Source organism: Staurois parvus, unplaced genomic scaffold, assembly GCF_062004578.1.
Source record: "Staurois parvus isolate SC_StPar_1 unplaced genomic scaffold, SC_StPar_1.0 ptg000209l, whole genome shotgun sequence".
Lineage (NCBI taxonomy): Eukaryota > Metazoa > Chordata > Amphibia > Anura > Ranidae > Staurois > Staurois parvus.
The window spans coordinates 4,082,532-4,097,774 of NW_028318005.1; the positions used below are offsets into that span (position 1 = coordinate 4,082,532).

Here is a 15,243-nt window from a genome sequence, read left to right on the forward strand (position 1 = left end):
CAGGCTGAAGTTGGACAGGAGGATCTCCACTGTCACATAGTCTACTAGGAAAGACAGCCTGTCCGCAGGGAAGGAGCCAGCCCAGCATAAGGCCTGAAAGCAGCTGCAACCCATTAAGCTACAGAAACAAGACAGTGTGTGTAGTTCTATACCTCCTGGGCCAAAGAATGGAGAGGGTAGTCAGGTACCTGACTAGTTCTCCCTGGGACTACTTCATTGTTGATCTTGGAATCCCTTGCTCAGGGACACCCTCAGGACAGCCAGTAGATGAGGAGACTTTCATCTGGGGTCTGAGGAGGTTCACCAAAGAGGACCCAGTGCTTCTTACAGAGATTGTTTGATGATTTTTCTCCATTTTTGCTGAGAAGTTCATCCTCAAAGCAGTTCCTTGGGCATCCCATATGCCCCTAGATCCCATCCAAGTTGTTAACCCCTAATAAAAAAAACAAAACCAAGCTTAAGGACTGTTTTACCGACTTTGAATGAGAATGCTGGAATGTGTGTTGCCTGGCTGTGCAGAGTTTAGAGGGGACCCAAAAAACTCAGCGGCCCTCAAGGGGGTAGCGCTACACCTGCCACATGGTTCCTGCGGGACCTGAAGGCCAGGGGATGCCTGTCAGCACATATATGCACTCTTCAGAAACTTGTAACTGTAATTAGATAAAGAACACATAGGGCCAGTGGTTCAGTTGCATATACTTATTCGATTCCAAGGAGTTATATATTCTTGACACACCTTCCTTGGATGAAACCTTTAGACTTTAGTCCCTGTTGCTGCAATTGATCAACATGGATGAAAGGCTTTTTTACCCAGCAGTAGCTCTACTCTATTTTGCTGTTTTGTCTTGGGAGAGTCGTGGAGAAAAGCTGATACTTGGAACTGCTGCATCTCTTAATGTGTTTTGCCTCTTTGTGTTGGCACAACCCTTCTGCCTAAGTCTGGGTGGGATCGAAGGGGTGGCAGTCTATACATCAATAGCCTACATATCATATCGTTTACTACCAAGAAAGAAGGAAAAGAAAGCAAGAAGTGCTGAAAATAAGAAAGAACAGAACAAGAGCAAAAATAATTTGAAGAAAAGCAGAGAATCCAAGAAGGACTAAAGAACACGAAAACGGTTGAGACAAAATACGACAAGGTATAAGAGTAAAACAATGATTTAATGACCATGCTAATTATGTGTATAAGAGACAATGGAGATCTAATGCAGTTATGTAAGTAAGGAGTTACCAATGTTTATGTTTGTGAATTCAATTGTGGAGGAGCAGCTAGAGACAAAATGAAGGCAGGCTATAGATTATGTAATTTTCTTTCCTTCCATCACAGGTTGAAGGGAAAAAAAATGCTAGATTCCCCCATTAACACATTCAGTGTTGATGGGGGAATCCCTCATGTAGTGCTATTGTGTTCTGCAAGGGGGAAGCCTTCCCCACCAAAAGAATATAATGATCACAGCTGGCAGCTATAGCCACCGCAGTGATTGGGCAAAAAAACACGACAGGCTGGTTTTACGGAAGTTAATCGATGGATCTACTTCAGTACAACCAGCCTGCCCATAAATGGATTGAAATTTAGCCAATTCCTGCTGAACCAGCCAAATTTCAATCTGTCTATGGCGGCTGAAGTCCAATGCAGAATGATGTCATTGTAGTAGGCACTCAGCCACTCGCTGATAAGATTAAAGTGTTACTAAACCCAGGACCCTGTATTCACTATATCTGGTCTCCCACAGTACACAGAAATGCAATTAGTTTAGTAAAAATAAACAGCTAAATACCTTTTCTCATCAGTAGTTAGAGCAGTCTTGGGACTTCTGTCAGTGTCCTGCAGAGCACATGTTAAAGCTTGTAGGAGGAGTTTTCTTTCTGCTTTCCCCCCACTGAAATTCCCAACCCATCACAAATATTTGCTCCCACATCCCCTTCAAATTTCACCTCTGAGCATAAATCCCGGCCCCCCTCCAAACAAAAATCCCCCCTTCCAGTACAAATCCCCCCACTGAGATCCCCAACCCATCACTAATATTTGCTCCCTCATCCCATTCAAATTTCACTTCTGAGCATAAATCCCGGCCCCCCTCCCAACAAAAATCCCCCCTCTTCCAGTACAAGTCCCCCCACTGAAATCCCCAACCCATCACAAATATTTGCTCCCTCATCCCATTCAAATTTCACCTCTGAGCATAAATCCCGGCTCCCCTCCAAACAAAAATCCCCCCCTTCCAGTACAAATCCCCCCACTGAAATCCCCAACCAATCACAAATATTTGCTCCCCCATCCCCTTCAAATTTCACCTCTGAGCATTAATCCCGGCCCCACTCCAAACAAAAATCCCTTCTCTTTCAGTACAAATCCCCCCACTGAAATCCCCAATCCATCACAAATATTTGCCCCCCCATCCCCTTCAAATTTCACCTCTGAACATAAATCCCGGCCCCCCTCCAAACAAAAATCCCCCCTCTTCCAGTACAAGTCCCCCCACTGAAATCCCCAACCCATCACAAATATTTGCTCCCCCATCCCCTTCAAATTTCACCTCTGAGCATAAATCCCGGCCTTCCTTTGTCTGGACTGTGCTGATCACATGCATTCTCCCAAGGGAAAAAAAAAACCCTCTCTAGCAATACACACCAAACTGAACATGTGCAGAGTGTCTCCACACCATATGTTTATCAAGAGATAAAAGGGGGACTCTGGAAGAAGGGGATGATCAGAGAAGTCAGGATCAAACAGCATTTTTACACAGTGCAGAGGATTAACCCCTTAGGTTCCACAGTGAGTATAACAAGCATGCTTTACTGCATATACAGACTGATTTTACTGTTGTGGGTTTAGTAACACTTTAACTTTCAACATTCTTTTTACCAGTCCTCTCCTTCATTGATATTAAAGAGTAGGTTGGTACTCAGGAAGAGCACAGAAAACACAGCAGACAGCCCTTCACCATTAATGGCAAATATATTGGTTGCAATATAAAAAAGAACTTTATGCAAAACTTTCTTTTTCATTTTGGATATAGCAAGGGAGTGTTATAACCCCAGACAGATTTTTTTTCGACATCTATGTCCCATTTTGGAGATTTCCCCTCACTTCCATTTCCATCCCCAAACAGGAAGCGAGAGAAAACCCCTGCAAATTAAGAGAATTCATTGAGGACCCCCAGGTCACTAGAACTAGTGTCCCCATTGGACGATTTTCCCTCTATTACTATTCTATGGATTTTCTTTTACTTTCACTCTCAATGATAATGGTAAATAGGTCAAATAGAGCGGGTAAATCTCCCTAACAGGGGGCAACAAAAACTGACAGGGCTTCTAATCCCTCTCCACTGTATCCAAAAAAAAAAAAAAGTTTTGCCTTTATTTATATTTTAATGCCACTTTAATAACCCCCCACCATGTTCAAGAAAAAACCCTCTAAATATAGAAAATACATTGTAATTTTTTTGCCAGCAGTAAAATTTTAATTTCGGGACAAAATCATTGCTGGTTAAATCACTCATCTTTTCCTTAAAGACAATACACCTTGTGCTGAAACACCCCAGCACCAAGAATCCATCACCAAATGTTTCAAATCCATCAAAAACATAAAGTTTTCATATAATAAATGCATACACAGCAGTGCGGTGTTACACAACTTTTTATGACCATACAGGGGGATTTTTTAGTTCAGGAATTCTAAAAGAACCTATGTTGTCCTAATTTCTTCATGTGTGGGAAACTGATTACTATCCTGATGTTCTCTCTTGGCCTTTCAGCTAGTTTTCACATCAGCCTGAATGTAATAACTATAAACCAACAGACCACCACTGAAATAATTATTTGCAAAGTTTGGTATCAAATGCTTTACATTCTCAGAGAATGCATGTAGAGATTTTACACAGCAACACACTTACATTCCCCTTGCTCAGTGCCGGGACAAATTCACCCAGTGCCCAGGGCGAAGAGATGCCAAACAGCCCCCCCCCAAAATGTGTGAGCATTATGTGTCAGCAAAAATTCCCCCCCCCCCCCCGAAAAAAAAATGTGAACATTAATCTGCACACTCACCTCCTAAACACAAATTAAATCCCATTTGCAAGCCAAGATTATCCCCAAACACAAATCCCCCCTCTTCCGGTACAAATCCCCCTACTGAAATCCCCAACCCATCACAAATATTTGCCCCCCCATCCCCTTCAAATTTCACCTCTGAACATAAATCCCGGCCCCCCTCCAAACAAAAATCCCCCCTCTTCCAATACAAATCCCCCCACTGAAATCCCCAACCCATCACAAATATTTGCTCCCACATCCCCTTCAAATTTCACCTCTGAACATAAATCCCAGCCCCCCTCCAAACAAAAATCCCCCTTCTTCCAGTTCAATTCCCCCTACTGAAATCCCCAACCCATCACAAATATTTGCTCCCACATCCCCTTCAAATTTCACCTCTGATCATAAATCCCGGCCCCCCTCCAAACAAAAATCCCCCCTCTTCCAGTACAAATCCCCCCACTGAAATCCTCAACCCATCACAAATATTTGCTCCCCCATCCCCTTCAAATTTCACCTCTGAACATAAATCCCAGCCCCCCTCCAAACAAAAATCCCCCCTCTTCCAATACAAATCCCCCACTGAAATCCCCAACCCATCACAAATATTTGCCCCCCCATCCCCTTCAAATTTCACCTCTGAACATAAATCCCGGCCCCCCTCCAAACAAAAATCCCTTCTCTTCCAGTAAAATCCCCCCACTGAAATCCCCAACCCATCACAAATATTTGCCCCCCCATCCCCTTCAAATTTCACCTCTGAACATAAATCCCGGCCCCCCTCCAAACAAAATTCCCCCCTCTTCCAGTACAAATCCCCCCACTAAAATCCCCAACCCATCACAAATATTTGCCCCCCCATCCCCTTCAAATTTCACCTCTGAACATAAATCCCGGCCCCCCTCCAAACAAAAATCCCCCCTCTTCCAGTACAAATCCCCCCACTAAAATCCCCAACCCATCACAAATATTTGCCCCCCCATCCCCTTCAAATTTCACCTCTGAACATAAATCCCGGCCCCCCTCCAAACAAAAATCCCCCCTCCAAACAAAAATCCCCCCTCTTCCAATAAAAATCCCCCCACTGAAATCCCCAACCCATCACAAATATTTGCCCCCCCATCCCCTTCAAATTTCACCTCTGAACATAAATCCCAGCCTCCCTCCAAACAAAAATCCCCCCTCTTCCAGTACAAATCCCCCCATTGAAATCCCCAACCCATCACAAATATTTGCTCCCCCATCCCCTTCAAATTTCACCTCTGATCATAAATCCCGGCCCCCCTCCAAACAAAAATCCCCCCTCTTCCAGTACAAATCCCCAACCCATCACAAATATTTGCTCCCCCATCCCCTTTAAATTTCACCTCTGAGCATAAATTGCGGCCCCCCTTCAATTCCCCCTCTCCCAGCACAAAATACCCCTCCCAGCAAAAATTACCCTAAATCCCCCTTAATAGCACAAATTCTACCACCCAAATCCCCCCCTCCTAGCAGATCTCTCGAAAATCATCCCCAGAACAAATACTCTGCCCCCACGCACACACACACAATTTTTTCTACTAAAACAAGTCTGCTGCCCCCCAAATTCCTTCTCCCAGCACAAATCCTCTCCCCCTCACTGCCCCCTCCTTGCACATATCCCTTCCTAGCACTAATCTTCTCCACCCCCCTCCTAACTCAAATACTCTCATCATACACTCTGCCCCCTTTCCCCATTATGTCCCTAATCCTCCCCTCCTTCCAACACACAGACCTCAGATGCAGTGCTGCAAAGAGCTGTCATCTTGCAACATCAGAGATCGGGAGGAGCCTAGGGGAAGCTGACATAACAGTGGGATCAGATGTAACCTGCTGCAGGGGTATGGGGTTGCAGCTTCCCAGCACTGGGGATGCCGCTGGCTGCCAGATCTCCCTTTTGCTGTGTTTCCTTACCTGCCCCAACCCACATTTGAACCAGGTATATCCAGAATGTAATACAATATACAGTTGTGCTCAAAAGTTTCCATACCCAGGTAAAAATCATGAAATAATGGCATTTACAGTTGCAAGAAAAAGTATGTGAACCCCTTGGGATTACGTGGAGTTTTGCATGAATTGGGCATAAAATGTGCTCTGAACGTAATCTAAGTCACAGCAATAGAAGAACACAGTCTGCTGAACATAATGCTACACAAACATTAGATGTTGCCATGGTTTAATTGCACATAACATGTAAACATTCACAGTGCAGGGAGGAAAAAGTATGTGAACCTTTGGACTTAATAACTGGTTGACCCTCCTTTGGCAGCAATAACCTCAACCAAACGTTTCCTGTAGTTGCAAATCAGACCTGCACAACGATCTGGAGTAATTTTGGACCACTCCTCTTCACAAAACTGTTTCAGTGTAGCAATATTCTTGGGATGTCTGGTGTGAATCGCTCTCTTAAGGTCATGCCACAGCATTTCAATCGGGTTGAGGTCAGGACTCTGACTGGGCCACTCCAGAAGGCGTATTCTGTACTGTTGCAGCCATTGTTTTGTTGAATTACTTGTATGCTTTGGGTCATTGTCCTGTTGCATCACCCATCCTCTGCGGAGCTTCAGTTGGCGGACAGATGGTCATACGTTTTCCTGCAAAATGTCTTGATAAACTCTGGAATTCATTTTCCCATCGATGACAACAATCCGTCCAGGCCCTGAGGCAGCAAAGCAGCCCCAAACCATGATGCTCCCTCCGCCATGTTTTACAGTGGGGATGAGGTTTTGATGTTGGTGTGCTGTGCCTTTTTTTCTCCACACATAGTGTTGTGTGTTCTTCCCAAACAACTCAATGTTGGTTTCATCTGTCCACAGTATATTTTACCAGTAGTGCTGTGGAACATCCAGGTCCTCTTTTGCAAACTTCAAACGTGCTGCAATATTCTTTTTGGACAGCAATGGCTTCCTCTGTGGTGTCCTCCCATGTACTCCATTCTTGTTTAATGTTTTCCTTATTGTAGATGTGTCAACAAAAATGTTAGCATGTGCCAGAGATTTCTGTAGGTCTTTAGCTGACACTCTGGGATTCTTCTTTACCTCATGCAGCATTCTACGCTGTACTCTTGCAGTCATTTTTACAGGACGACCACGCCTAGGGAAAGTAGCAACAGTGCAAACTTTCTCCATTTGTAGACAGTCTATCTTACCGTGGACACATGAACATCAATGCTTTTGGAGATACTTTTGTAACCCTTTCCAGCTTCATGCAAGTCAACAATTCTTGATCGTAGGTCTTCTGAGAGCTCTTTTCTGCCAGGCATGGTTCACATCAGACAGTGCTTCTTGAAACCAGTAAACCCAAAACAGGTGTGTGTTTTTTAAGGGCAGGACAGCTGTCAGCAGCACATCCAATATCATCACACTGATTGGAGTCAAGGTTGGCTTACTCCTGGCTCCAATTAGCTCTGGGAGAAGTCATTAAGCTAGGGCCTCACATACTTTTTCCTCCCTGCACTGTGAATGTTTACATGTTATGTGCAATTAAACCATGGCAACATCTAATGTTTGTGTAGTATTATGTTCAGCAGACTGTGTTCTTCTATTGTTGTGACATAGACGACGTTCAGAGCACATTTTATGCCCAATTCATGCAAAACTCCATGTAATCCCAAGGGGTTCACATACTTTTTCTTGCAGCTGTATATTGAAAATATGACTGATCATGGCAAAAAATTGTCTTTTATTTAAAGATAATATGAACCATTTATTATCACATTTATGTTGGCTGTTTTTTAAATCATAATGAAAACAAAAATCACCCAAATGGTCCTGATCAAAAGTTTACATACCCTGGAATGTTTTGCCATGCAAGGTGACACACACAGGCAGGGGCGGACTGACAACTCATGGGGTCCCCGGGCAATAGGGGATCATGGGGTCCCTGTGTCTTTGCCCACACTCAAAGCACACCCAAAAAAGCCTATAAAAAGGTACCAGGGCATTTCATGGGGCCCCCTACTGACCCCGGGCCCTCGGGCAGTGCTCGAGTGCTCAAATGGTCAGCCCGCCCCTGCACACAGGTTAACATGGCAAGTAAAGGTTAAATTCCCACATCTGTGTCTTTCTAATTGCAATTAGCGTAAGTGTATAAATAGTCAATATATTTGTTAGCTATAACGTGGATGCACTGGGCTAGGTAGATACTGAGCCATGGAGAGCAGAAAAGAACTGTAAACAGACCTGCGTAACAAGGTAATAGAACGTTATAAAGTTGGAAAAGTTATAAAAAGATATCCAAAGCTTTGAATATGCCAGTCAGTACTGTTCAATCACTTATTAAGACGTGGCAAATTTGGGGAGCTCTTGATACCAAGCCAAGGTCAGGCAGACCAAGAAAGATTGCAGCCTCAACTGCCAGAAGAATTGTCTAGGATAAAAAGAAAAACCCACAGGTAATCTCACAAGCAATACAGGCTGTTCTGGAAAAAGATGAAATGATTGTTTTTAAGGAGCACAGTACGATGCAAAAATGAGCTGCATTGTTGAGTTGCCAGAAAGAAGCCTTTACTGCGCCAATGCCACAAAAAAAGTCCAGTTACAATATATCTGACAACACATTGACACTCCTCATGGGGATTTTTAAGTGACATTGGTGCAGTAAAGGTTTCTTTCTGATAACTCCACCATCAAGCTCATTTTTGATCAAGTATCGCTGTATTGTGTTACTTAAAAACAACCACGCTGTCTTTTTCCAGAGCAGCCTGTATTTTCCCTGAGATTATCTGTGGGGGGTTTTTTTTGTATTCCACATAATTCTTCTGGCAGTAGTGGCTGCAATCTTTCTTGGTCTACCTTACCTTGGCTTGGTATAATAAGATCCCTGAATTTTCTACTTCTAGGTGATTGAACAGTACTGACTGGCATATTTAAGGCTTTGGATATCTTTTTATATCCTTTTCCATTTTTATAAAGTTCCATTACCTTGTTACTCAGGTCTTTTGACAGTTCTTTTCTGCTCCCCATGGCTCAGTACCCAGCCTGCTCAGCGCATCCATGTGAGAGCTTACAAACTCTTTGACTATTTATACACAGGCATTAATTGCAATTTAGAAAGCCACTGATATAGGAAATTAATCTTTAATTGTCATTTGAACCTGTGCGTGTCACCTTGTGTGTCTGTACCAAGGCCAAGCATTCCAGAGGATGGAAACTTTTGATCCGGGCCACTTGGGTGATTTTTGTTATCATTATGGTTTAAAAAGGAGCCAAACGACTATGTGATAATAAACGGCTTCATATGATCACAATCCTTAAATAAAATATTTTTTTTTTACATGGTCAGTCATATTTCCAATATCAATGCCAATATTCACAATTTCTGCCAGGGTATGCAAACTTTTGAGCACAACTGTGTGTTATAGACCACATACGAAGTGTGACAATTGAATTCCTGGAATGGACTGTAAAAAAAAATGTTTGCTTACCTATACACCAGGGGTCTCCAAACTGCGGCGCAAGGGCCGGATGCAGCCCTTTGCTAGCCTTTATCCAGCTTTTGGGGCACTATTCCTCCCTCTGACACCAACAATGGGGCACTATTCTTCCCACTGATACCAACAATGGGGCACTACTCTTCCTCCTACTGACCACCAGCCCTGAGGCCATGTTTATTTTCACAGATGCAGGGCCCAGGACATTTTTACCCCCACTGGCCACAATCCTCTTAAAGTCTGAAGGACAGTAGATTGGCCCTTTGTTTGAAAAGTTTGGAGACCCCTGCTATACACTAATGGCTGTTTTCATCTTCAAAGAAGTAGTCCTCTTGTGAAGCGATGCACTCTTCTAGATGACTGTGCCACTGCTGGTAAAATTCCTGGAAATTGTTTTCTAGAGTGCTGTGCAATATCTTTTCTGTGGCATGCTGGATGTCTAGAATAAAATTTGAGTCCTTTTAAGGCGTTTTTTACAATTTTGTAAACAGCCAAAAGTCGCAGGGTGCTAAATCAGGGGAATAAGGTGGTTGGTCAAGTTTCAGAATGGATTTCTGGGCCAGAAACTCATGAACACTTAACGCATCATGTGCAGGAGCATTGTCTTGGTGGAGAATCCACTTGCCAGGCCAGAGTTACGGTATTTTTCTCTGAACAGCTTTGGATTGAACGTTGGATCATTGTGGACATCTTCCCGCCCCTCTTTAAACTGCCTACAGTTGCAAGAAAAAGTATGTGAACCCCTTGGGATTACGTGGAGTTTTGCATGAATTGGGCATAAAATGTGCTCTGAACGTCATCTAAGTCACAACAATAGAAGAACACAGTCTGCTGAACATAATACTACACAAACATTAGATGTTGCCATGGTTTAATTGCACATAACATGTAAACATTCACAGTGCAGGGAGGAAAAAGTATGTGAACCTTTGGACTTAATAACTGGTTGACCCTCCTTTGGCAGCAATAACCTCAACCAAACGTTTCATGTAGTTGCAGACCTGCACAACAATCTGGAGTAATTTTGGACCACTCCTCTTCACAAAACTGTTTCAGTGTAGCAATATTCTTGGGATGCCTGGTGTGAATCGCTCTCTTAAGGTCATGCCACAGCATTTCAATCGGGTTGAGGTCAGGACTCTGACTGGGCCACTCCAGAAGGCGTATTCTGTGCTGTTGCAGCCATTGTTTTGTTGAATTACTTGTATGCTTTGGGTCATTGTCCTGTTGCATCACCCATCCTCTGCGGAGCTTCAGTTGGCAGACAGATGGTCGTACGTTTTCCTGCAAAATGTCTTGATAAACTCTGGAATTCATTTTCCCATCAATGACAACAATCCGTCCAGGCCCTGAGGCAGCAAAGCAGCCCCAAACCATGGTGCTCCCTCCGCCATGTTTTACAGTGGGGATGAGGTTTTGATGTTGGTGTGCTGTGCCTTTTTTTCTCCACACATAGTGTTGTGTGTTCTTCCCAAACAACTCAATGTTGGTTTCATCTGTCCACAGTATCTTTTGCCAGTAGTGCTGTGGAACATCCAGGTGCTCTTTTGCAAACTTCAAACGTGCTGCAATATTCTTTTTGGACAGCAATGGCTTCCTCCATGGTGTCCTCCCATGTACTCCATTCTTGTTTAATGTTTTCCTTATTGTAGATGTGTCAACAAAAATGTTAGCATGTGCCAGAGATTTCTGTAGGTCTTTAGCTGACACTCTGGGATTCTTCTTTACCTCATGCAGCATTCTGCGCTGTGCTCTTGCAGTCATTTCTACAGGACGACCACACCTAGGGAGAGTAGCAACAGTGCTAAACTTTCTCCATTTGTAGACAGTCTGTCTTACCGTGGACACATGAACATCAAGGCTTTTGGAGATACTTTTGTAACCCTTTCCAGCTTCATGAAAGTCAACTATTCTTGATCGTAGGTCTTATGAGAGCTCTTTTCTGCGAGGCATGGTTCACATCAGACAGTGCTTCTTGAAACCAGTAAACCCAAAACAGGTGTGTGTTTTTTAAGGGCAGGACAGCTGTCAGCAACACATCCAATATCATCACACTGATTGGAGTCAAGGTTGGCTCACTCCTGGCTCCAATTAGCTCTGGGAGTCATTAAGCTAGGGCCTCACATACTTTTTCCTCCCTGCACTGTGAATGTTTACATGTTATGTGCAATTAAACCATGGCAACATCTAATGTTTGTGTAGTATTATGTTCAGCAGACTGTGTTCTTCTATTGTTGTGATTTAGATGACGTTCAGAGCACATTTTATGCCCAATTCATGCAAAACTCCACGTAATCCCAAGGGGTTCACATACTTTTTCTTGCAACTGTATGCCATTCAAAAACACCTGATGTCTTCAAAAAATGTTCACCATAACCCTGTTGTAACACAGTTTCCCTTGAAAGTTTGCCAGTTTTCACACAAAACTTGATATTAATCTGCTGCTCCAGATTCCTGTCACTCATTTTCCACCAACAGCTCAACTCACAGACATGTTATTTCTTTTACTACTTCCTAAAGACTGAGCCAACTGGTCTGCAAACCAGACGAGTGCAAATTAGAACATGTCAGAACACGCTCAAGTGCGAATGGCTTTGTGACTCACCACCATAATGCTATGCCTCAAGCATTCTGGGAATTAAGTTGTCACACTATATAAACATGTCTGAAATATAAAGTGTCTGTGTTGCTTCACATAATCCTGTTTCATATGTACCCTTATATTTACCAACTGCCATTTTTAAGTTTTTTATTTACAAACTGTCATTTCTCCAGCTCATTTTTAATACCAGCACGTTTTTGTCCTACAGGTTAAATCAACAAACAACAGGACATTTCCCAAAATCTTCTCATTATGAACTTTTTTAAGGCATGACATGATATTTTAAACAATATGACATTGGGAACATCTGTATATGTCTTTATTTTGGAATCCAGCAAGTTGTTAAGAGCTTTACACAAGATAATCCTTTAAATGTCCTAATGATGGAAGCGTCATACGAGGAAACAACGGAATGCACGTTAGTATTTGTAAGGACGCACATATTAGCAGTTTGTTCCTGGAATGCACTGATATTTATTTATGCAGCTAAACTGATATCAAGAAGATAATTGAAACTGCAATTAGTATTTCCAGCTGAGAGACGTGTCATTTCCTGTCTTCTCTTCCTGAGCTTTTGCAGCAACCAAATAAACATTCCAGATACCATTACATAGCATATCAGTTCAGTTATTCACACTACTGCATTTACTTTGTATGCAATACAGACATAATGAATACAGTGATGACTTGATTTAAAAATGAATTATACACAATGTACAAAACTTGCAGTCCTCAAGTGTCAAAAGGATACTGGGCTCAGTTCACAAAGGCTGGCCATACATTATACAATTTTCTTGAGAATTTTGCTTTAGATTTACCAAAAACCATTTAATATGAGGTCAAACTTAAACAACACTTTCAGTTGTATCCAGTTAGGCAGGCCCTTGCACTACATAGTTGAAAGTAAATCTAAAGGAAATTGTAAGAAAATTGTATAGTGTATGGTCAGCCTAAAGAGTTTTTTTCCTCTTACAATCTGAGATAAAATAACTTGTAGCTTATTTCAAACCTTTTTTTGCAATTGAGAAAAAAACTTTAAAAAAAGCATGTGTAGCACTACCCCTTAGGACAGTGGTTCTCAACCTTCCTAATGCTGTGACCCTTTAATACAGTTCCTCATGTTGTGGTGACCCCCAACCATAAAATTATTTACCCAGGAATTATAATTCATGAGTGTCGTTTTAACTGGAATACTGCTGCTTTCAGCACAGTAGCTGCTTTCTACACAGTAGCTGCTCTTTACACATCGGAAATATGTGTTTTCTAATGGTCTTAGGGGATCCCTGTGAAAGGGTCGTTCGACCCCCAAAGGGGTCGCGACCCACAGGTTGAGAACCACTGCTTTAGGAGTTGCTGAAGTTTTGGGTCCCCCCATAGTCCTGCACAGCCAGGCAACTTGCATTTTCTACAGACTTGGACTCTAGAGACAGAAAACAGTCTTTGAGCTTGTTTTTTTGGTTTTATTAGGGGAGTTGATTTTGGATGGGGTAAGAAGTGTATGGGATGCCGAAGGGAAATGCAAAAGGAGGACAACTTCCTGGCAACAAGTGTTTAAACAGCAAAACTCTTCTGAGAGAGCTCTCCAGCCTCTCCACCCCAGACCCCAGATAAATCCTCTTCTTTACCCAGCAGGGCGGACTGACAACTCATGGGGCCCCTAGGCAATAGGGGATCATGGGGCCCCTGTGTCCTCGCCCACACCCAAAAAAGCCTATGAAAAAGACAATCAAAGGTACCAGGGGCATCTCATGGGGCCCCCTGCTGACCCCAGGCCCTCGGGCAGTGCCCGAGTGCTCAAACGGTCAGTCCGCCCCTGTTACCCAGCTGTCTGGAGGAATCCCTGAGCAAGGGGAGGCAGTGCCTGCCACTTTAAGTTGGAACTAGTCAGATTTCCCCCAGAATGCTCTTTTCCCCGTAGCTTGCCCAGGGGGGTGTAGGAGTACTCACCTTTGAGCTGGTTTAGGTAGGTGGCTGCCTTTAGACCTTCTGCTGAGCTGGCTCCTTTCCAGGCTCCACAGGTAGCCTTCCCTGGACTGGTGAGGCTAATGCCGGCCATACATGGGTCGAAATTCAACTGATTTTTCATCCGAAAATCGGACCTAAGAATAATCGGCCGATTTTCGCTGTTAGTGGGTCAATGGCACTGGCCGATTTTCGTGTTTCCTCCCCTTTTCGGTGATTGGGCATGTTGGAAAATTTGTGAAAAACGACCGATTTTTGACTCAATGATGGTCAAATCATATGATCATTTTTACGAAAAGAATATGCGCATGAGCCGTGACCTGGAAGGAACAGAAGTTTCATCTGTTATATGGGGTGAACTTTATGACTTGGTCGGCCGATTTTTTAAATCATTGATAGCACCATCGGATTACTGAGCAAACTTTTTCAATTTTCGGACGAAAAATCATTCCCAATTTGACCCATGTATGGCCTACATAAGTGATCCTCCTGTCCAGGTCCCAGCCTGTAGGTAGGCTACTTCCTACTGGACTCCTCCCACACTTCTGCATCTCTTCCTCTCTCACATCTTCTACCCAGACTCTCCTGCTGCTGAGCAGGCTCAGTCATACTTAAAGTGTTACTAAATCCACAATGGTAAAATCAGCCTATATATGCATGTGTATGTATATGCTTGTTATACTCACTGTAGAACCTAAGGGGTTAATCCTATGCATTGTGTAAAAAGACTGTTTGATCCTGACTTCTCTGATCCTCCCCTTCTTCCACTGTCCTCCTCTTATCTCCTGATAAGACACATTGTGTGAAGACACACTGCACATGCTCAGTTTGGTGTGTATTGCTAAAGAGTTTTTTTTCTTTTCTTAAGAGAGCGCATGCGATCAGCACAGGGCCAATCAGCACTGTCCAGACAGAGGTGAGGGGTCCTGCATCCTCCTAGAGCAGAAAGAAAACTCTTCCTACAAGCTTTAAAGTGGAGTTCCAGTCATTTTTGTGTTTATTAAAAGTCAGTAGCTACAAAAACTGTGTGCTGTAAAAGAGCATATAGCACACAATTAACCCTTTTTTATTGGCCCAGATGTTAACCCCTTCCTGCCCAGTGTCATTAGTAGTGCTTTTTATTAGCACTGATCACTGTATTAGTGTCACTGGGGATGTCAGTGGCAGTTAGTCAGTTCCCACCCAGTGTCAG

At 43.2% G+C, this 15,243-nt stretch overlaps 1 long non-coding RNA gene across 1 annotated transcript; it reads left to right on the plus strand.

Moving 5' to 3' along the window:
• Positions 1 to 767: 767 nt before the first annotated feature.
• Positions 768 to 12,698, plus strand: LOC149461106 (uncharacterized). Its single transcript, XR_016312953.1, has 2 exons — positions 768 to 1,139; positions 12,298 to 12,698. It is a non-coding gene; the product is annotated as an uncharacterized LOC149461106 (long non-coding RNA).
• Positions 12,699 to 15,243: the final 2,545 nt, after the last annotated feature.